Genomic DNA, 8211 nt, shown 5'->3' with positions numbered 1-8211 from the left:
TGATGATCATCATATAAGCATAACATTTATGCTCCCACTAGCTTCGACATGTATTCAGAAAACAAAAGAACTTCCAGAAAACAATGCCTATTGAATTTATGAAATTCATATTTCTAATACCAGATGCTTCAATAAGCCTTTATCTAAGCTTCTTAAACTTATACACTTTTGTCTTAGATAACTCATATGTGTGTTTAAACAATCTAGAACTTATGTTACTAAGTTCCAAATATTCAAACTAATTGCCAAATCTCACAATTCGAACTATGGAAAGGGATGCCGTAACCATAATCGAATTTAAGAATACAATTTTCACAATCGTTATCTTCTTAAAATCTCTCTTTGTGAAAGCATTTCCTCACAGTCATTTTCATGAAGGATGGAATCTTATGACACTTAGATTTTATGGTGTATGAGTTCCTATCCATGTGAATTTGCCAAAACCAAGGTTTGCGACAAATCCAAACTCATATGGACTGAACTTTCTTAATCTTGATTTCTTGCCCTATGGTAACACGAGTGCCCACCATGTCTTCCAAGTAGTTTAGTAACTTGTCCTTACATATCAATGTACTTTCCATCGACTAAGGCTTTAGTATGCATTCAAATGAGAACTCATAGAACTCACATACATTATTAATTTAATTGGAATGGCACAGAAACAAAATAATGTCAGCACGATAGGTTGGCAACCTCAAGTTGTGTGCTAGTGATGATCAATAAGGTTTATTCTTGATTTGTTCTTGAAACCTTTCAAGACTATTTAGACTCCCACTGACTCCTTGACATATAAGATTCTCTTGTCAAGAAACATTTCTTGACAAAGCAAATACTCAAGAGTTAGTGTAGTTCTTATCAAGACAAAACACTTCACATAATTGGTCCTAGTTGGTCTTTGTCTTACCCAAGACAGCACAACTTACCAATTTCAAATGTGTAAGAATAAGAAAACTTTTCCAAGTTCCACATTTGATTAGTGTTATAAACCTACTTAAAACTTTTCACTCAATGTCACAATCTTGACTCTATGACTTGATATTGGAACGAAGTATGATTGACTTCTTGATTTAACCATTTCTACAATTCTCGATTCCTCTTCTTAGACATGTAATTGCACTAAGACTCACTTAGAGGATCAATTGAGACATGGTTCTTAATCATTAAGACTTATCATAAAACACAATAAAAGGTACTCTCCCTTCTTCTTAGAATAGAGAAACTTTTATCTTTCTGCCTACTTGATTCTTCTTTATTCGTTCTACTATTCATTGAAACTTTTTCAATCAACTCAGAATTATACTTAATCTTATAAGTATAATCATATTTACTAAACTTTAGTAAATCATGACGAATATCTTTGTCACTCTTGTGGTGGACTTGATCAACGCACAACCTAGTGTACTTGATCTCCTAGTCCTTCAATTGACACTTTGTCAAAGAATTAATCTAAGTTTCCCAAACGTGAAAGTTTTTCATTCATCATACAATACACATTGCATGATTCCAAGTTTCTGCCAATTGAAACTTGGGTGATGAGAAACTCTCCCTATTTGGTAAGCTTTTGATATGTCCACAAATAATACAATTAAGAATCAAATCCATTATTGCTAATAATAGAAGTACACAAACATCAATTTTTCATATATTTCATTGCAAGGATAAACAAATAAGATAAAATCAAAATTCATTTTATTGCGGAAAATTTGTCCTTACAATGCAATTCAATTGAAAAACTATGTCATTACATATTTCTTAACAATCTATTCTAACTCCAAGTAGTAGCTTAAGAATCTATTCTTCAAGTAATGCGATCGAAATCCATTTCTTCACGATTAGATTCAGCTCACTTCTTTTCTTAAGCTTCCTCTCTTTTCTTCGATCCTACAAAACATCAAAATGTAATCTTATCACATCATGTATAAAGAATCTAGAATAGGAACTCAAAAAGAGTTAGATAATGGATTTTACCTGAAGTAGAGCCATACATCCTGACTCTCCCATCTCTTAGATCTTTCAGGTAGTTAGGGCAGCTTCGTCTCCAATGCCCCTTCTCTTGGCAATAAAAGCAAATGGACTCCTTTGGCACAGCACATCGGACAATCACAGAATTAGTTCTTTCTGGACTTCCAATGTTGCCAGTGTCCATTGAAGTTTGGGAGTTTGATTCACTAGACAAATTTGCTTGACCAGCACGCCAAATCACTGTTGATTCAGCAGCTATAAGCAAATAGGTGAGATCAATTAGGGTCACGTCGTGGTCCATCATATAGTACTCTCTAACGAACTCACTATATGATTCAGGAAGTGACTGAAGAACCCAGTCAACAACCAATTCGCTTGAAATCTCGACACCCAACATGCTTAACCTATCAATGTGTGACTTCATCTCTAAGACATGTGCACACACAGGTTTCCCATCTTCGTGTTTACTCGCCAAAAGGGATTGAGTGAGCTTGAACTTTTCAAGCCTTTGAACTTGTGGGTCAGGGAGAATAATTGAAGGAGGTGGAGGAAGTGAAGCGTGACTCTCATTTCCTTCATCGTATCTTGGAACGTCATCTTCATTTGGAAAGCTTGTTCCAAAGGATTTGGGAAGACCATTGTAAGATTCAGACATCTACAAAACGGGAGAAAATTCAAGTTATGTTGATTACAATTCTTGATGTAACACCCAAATGAAACATCAAGCTAGGATCCAACACAATACTCTACAACCTAGAAGAGGGATGCCGTAATCTAGTTGCAGAATATCTGAAGGTAGGTAAATGATGATTTACCAATTTCCACCATGAAAAACGAAAAGAAGTTTAAGTTTTAAATGAATTGAAACTCCTAGATCTTTTGAGATTCATTGAACTTTTCAATGGCATGTTTAATCTCGATTATTCCCTACTATTTGTGACTGGGATGCCGAGGATCACAAACAAGGTGTGAATAACCATACGAATCGCGTGGTGCGCTCAATGCTACTATCACCTAATCAATGTGCCGGTTAGCCACACACGCTCCATTAATCTATGATAAGCATCGAGCCACCCTTCGCCACCAATGTCATCCCCAAATTAGTGTGCCGGTTAACCACACACGCTCCACTAACGTTTGACAAGGATACGAAGTGTAATTCCATGGGTTAGCATACAATTTCACATTTTGCCTAAAGTAACTATGATTTGGGAATTTGTATAAGCATTTAATTACTTTGTACTTCATTATACTTATAATGGAAGGTTTCTGTCCTATCCTACCCGTTCGGCTAACGAGCCTCCACTAGTCAAGAGTGCGGTGGGTAAGAGTGGATACCCATTCAATCGCCATTTTATAGGCAATTTCCTTAAACACCCCTTATAGACCAGCTTCGTGAATGAGGCCTACTAACGGTAAGACTGACTGTTTACTCATACATATATAATATTAGACTTTAAATGTTATATATAGTATAGGGTGTATTTTACACTTTTAAAATACTAGGTGGTTTAATTTAGTAAAATTATACTTTTAATTTAATTAAATGTAAACCAAAACTTTATGGGTTTATTAAATCACTTTTAATTATACACTTTAATTAATTAATAAAACCATAAGGGTGTGATTTGAACTTTTCAAATTACTAGGGTTTTAGAATTTAACATTTCAAAATTAAACTTTTAATCAACTTTTAAATTCTAAAACTTGAGGGAAAGTTTTGAAACATTTCAAAACATTAGGGTCTAACTTATTTAAATTTCATAAACAAAACTTTTAAGTTCAAATTTAAACTATAAAACCTAAAGGGTGCAATTGAAACTTTTTCACATTACAAAGGATCAAATAACAAATAATATAAGTTAAACAATTAAATTATTCATTATCTATATTTGACCTAATCTTATTTTAGTCATTAGATAATTACCAAATAACTTTAAATAATCCATATTTATCACATAAACAACCAATATTTAAAAGATTTGAAATTATCTATTGTTTTGGCAAGGATAAACATATAATTAAGATAAAATTCGGATTTTAACTTCATAAAACAATTTATGCATCAAATCCAAGTCAAAACAGCAGCTAAATCCCGAAATACCCTCTGCCTGACGCACTGACTCGCCGAGTCAGACCTGGACTCGCCGAGTAGGGCCAACTCGCCGAGTCCAGATACTGACTCGCCGAGTTGAGTCGGGTAGGGGCAAAAAACTCGTTTTTCAGTAAATAATTCAACATAGCATCACATACAACAGAAACCAACCTGGCTCTGATACCACTGATGGGTTTTATGCATAAGAACAATCCTATGTGCTCATACAAACCCTAATGCTTGGATCTAGGTTTCTCTATTGTACATGCTTTGAATCCAAGACTAATAAACTTAGATCTAACATATTATAAACTGAATTAGGGTTTAGAGAATTACCTTTGATTGTTATATAGCAATAATAATCAATTCCTTGCTTGGATTGGCTTCAAAAGCTTAATGCCTCAAGTGTTGCACCTCTAATGGAGTCACAAACACCATATACAACTTGGATGAAGAGGAGAAGAAGAGAGGCTGCCCAAAAACGACTAGAAACCCTAGAGAATCAGTTGTGCACGTTTTTGGGGCCTAAGGGGTCCTTTATATACTTGTGTGGGCTGCTAGGGTTTCAGTCAAAACCCTAATGGATAGCTTAAACTCTAAGCAGCCCATGGAACCTTCTGGACAAGGCTATGGACGAAAATATGATGGGCTTCCATCATAATTTCGTTCACCCCTTATTCCTTTAGCATTCCTTAGCCCAATAACTCAATTATCCAATAATTGCAGTCCAGTCCCCTATATTTAATTAATCTCTTTTAGCCACAAAATTAATTATCAATTAATTCTTGACTAATATTAATTAAACAATATGATTTCTCCTTTAATATATTATTCTCATAATATATTAATAAATTATATTTAAACCTTTCTCTCCTTAATTCATCCTACATATTGCTATGGTGAAGGCAACCCAAAAGGACCATGCTCATAATCGGGTCAAGTACATACCAAAATAGTTATGGACTTAGACACTAATCCAACACATATACATAGATCATAAGAGCCTGAGACACATCATGGATCAGCTAAACCTAAACATGAGATAACGCAGGTGGCTGGATGTAGTCAAGGACTACGACTGTGAGATCCTTTACCACTCAGGTAAATCGAACGTGGTTGCGGACACTTTAAGCCGCAAGTCAGCTGGATCTTCTACTTTGGCAATATGTATGAGGATATCAGTGGATTCTCCACTTTTGGGCTTGATTAGAGAGGCTCGGAATGAGGGTATACGACCAGAGAACTGGAAACTGGAGAGGATCCGGAGCGAGAACACCCGATTTATGCAGGATAGCCGGGGATTATTAACCCGATGCGGTCGGGTATGGGTTCGATGTCTGGTAGGGTCAGATAGATGGTTTTGGAGAAGGCTCATATGTCCTATTTCTGTATTCACCCGGGAGCCACTAAGATGTACCGGGATTTGAGTTTGAGCTATTGTTGGTCGTGGCTGAAGTGAGAAATTGCTTGATATGTCGAGAGGTGCTTGACCTTCAGGATAGTCAAGGTTGAGCATCAGAGGCGGCATAGCAAGCTACAGCCTCTAGAGATTCCCATGTGGCAATGGGAACAGATCATGATGTACTTTATTACCAAGTTACCTAAGACCGCAAGGGGATTTGATGCTATATGGGTCATCGTGGATCGATTGACCAATAGTGCCCATTTCCTGGCCATACGGGAGATCTCATCGGCCAAGAAGCTGGACGATGTGTATGTCTATGAGATCGCTGCTTGCTACGGAGTTTCGGTCTCTATTGTTTCCGACCGTGATGTTAGGTTTACCTCCCGCTTCTGGCACAAGTTCCACGAGGAGCTAGGCACACAGCTGCATTTTAGTACGAGTTATTATCTGCAGATCGATGGCTAGAGTGAGCGGACCACACAGACCCTCGAGGACGGGGATGTAGTAGTGTAGGTGGATGATGTTCAGGTTGACGGGGATGCAGTAGTGTAGGTGGATGATGTTCAGGTTGAAGAAGAAGAAGAATATGATGAATCTTGTATGATATGATTAGAATTAAGATTCAGATACAAGATTCACACACACTAACACACACTAAAGCTCCTTTCTTTTCTTTAACTTTCTCTCTCTAGAACACCTTAGAATACATACACTTAAGCTCCTTGTTCATTACACTCATATGCACTCCTCACCCTATATATATATGAGACATGGGCCGTGAACAGGTTCACAGCCATAAACCTGTTCACAAGTGTAAACACAGTCGTAAACTCATAAAACATTACAGAAAAATACAATTTTTTAGAAAAGAAAAGTATAAACCATAATTTTGACCCAACAATATCCCCTTTGGTTTATTGCTTTCTTTTCTTAATTGACCCAAAAAGCTCCCCCTAAAAAGTAGCTAGCTTTTGTTGTTAATCTTCATTGGGAGCTTGGCTTTAGCATTAATCTTCAAATTCTTCACGACTTCAAGATGAACTTGATGAATCTTCAATGAATGACTTCATCTTGACCAATTGGGATTTTCTGTAGAATTTGACATTGAACGCACATTTGGTGAGGAGGCTTCTTGAAAAGATTCTTGAAAGATAGCGCTTTCAGCTTGAGAATATTCAGAAAGAATATCAGAGAGAACAAATCTTTTGAATCACTTCAACAGGTTCATAGATAGTAGCAAATTGATTGAGGAGGCTTCAATGCAATCTGTCACATAATCTTTAAGTCAGCTTCACCTTGCTTCTGGTGTTGAAAGATTGAATGTTGAAAGAATAATCTTCATTTCTTACTCCTTTGAATGAGAATTCTTCGATGATCACGGATGAAGCTTTGGCTCAGAAAGTCTCATCTATATCTGAATTCACTTTTCAAGACAAAACAAAAACTAAAAGAAAACCTAGCACACAATATTTTTTGGATTTTTTAATATTTTCTGGAAAAAAAAAACAGAAATAACACTATTTTTGAATTTTTTAATTTTCTAGTTTTTGTTTGATTTTTGAATTTTTTTTAATTCTCCCCCTAAATTTGTGCATAGAGGAATACTATGAACAAATTTAACAAAAACAAAAAAAATGGGATCAAATTTGTCAGGCAATCCAATATCGTTTATCAGTACACACCTTCATGTCTAGATCTGGTCAATCACCAGTATTATGGTCCACTTAAATACAAAGGATGTTAATAATTTGGACAAATTATAAGTGACAAGTCATTGTGATATATATTCCTAAATGGACATTTAGCTGATGACGACCAAGGATATTGTTGTCTACTTAAATTAAGCAGCAAGATCTACAGACAACCTATTAAATGGTTCAATTTTAGATGTACTAGAACGTGTTTCCCACTTCCCGATATACCCCGGTAATCAAGAACTTCCAAAGAACTCCTTACTTTAGGTGAGTATTCAATCATTAAGAAATAATTCAGATATAGAAGTGCATATGTTGTATCCCAGGTCGGATGTCTTCTAATCACATAGAGGGAACAACATATGACTAGCATAGATAGGGGTTGAGAGGTCGAATGTTGCATATGTTGTGTCCTAGGTCGAATCTTCCGATCACGCAGAGGGGACAACATATGGCTAACAGATAGAAAGAATTTCATAGATAAGGAGGTGCGTAGAAATAGAGTTGCATATGTTGTATTCCAGGTCGGATATGTTCCAATCACGAAAAGGAAGCAACATATGACTGACAGATAGAAAGCAAGAAAATAATTTCCTACAGACCTATTTATCAGAACTCCCCAGTCGTCCTATCAATACCGAAATTAAGGACATGAGTCCATACATGAAGGAAATGTTGAGCCACAGTTCTAGATAATTAACTTTTAGTGTATCTTGCAGGCTCCCATGTTTATCTCACTGCTCAATTTACCCGAGCGTCGTATTGTCAGTCCAAATGAAACTATCTAAGTCTATATTGTCTAGTGCTTTCATGGTCAATCAATGTCTAGTCCTTTTGAATCCTTTGTGCCTACCAGCATATCGAACTCAGAGCTTAGACAATTCGACTTTAGTACATTACACGCATCATAAATTTCCCTTTAGCACTATACTTCATATCACTTCCCAAACAATACCTACTGACGAAAAACTATAATAAAATTAAAGAAAATTATCTTTGAAATGAATCAATGTAAGATAAACTCAGGAGTATCGAGAAGAAAAATCAAACCGTAA

Source organism: Lactuca saligna, chromosome 3 (genome assembly GCF_052625555.1).
Source record: "Lactuca saligna cultivar CGN05327 chromosome 3, ASM5262555v1, whole genome shotgun sequence".
NCBI lineage: Eukaryota > Viridiplantae > Streptophyta > Magnoliopsida > Asterales > Asteraceae > Lactuca > Lactuca saligna.
This window is presented reverse-complemented; position numbering follows the sequence as displayed.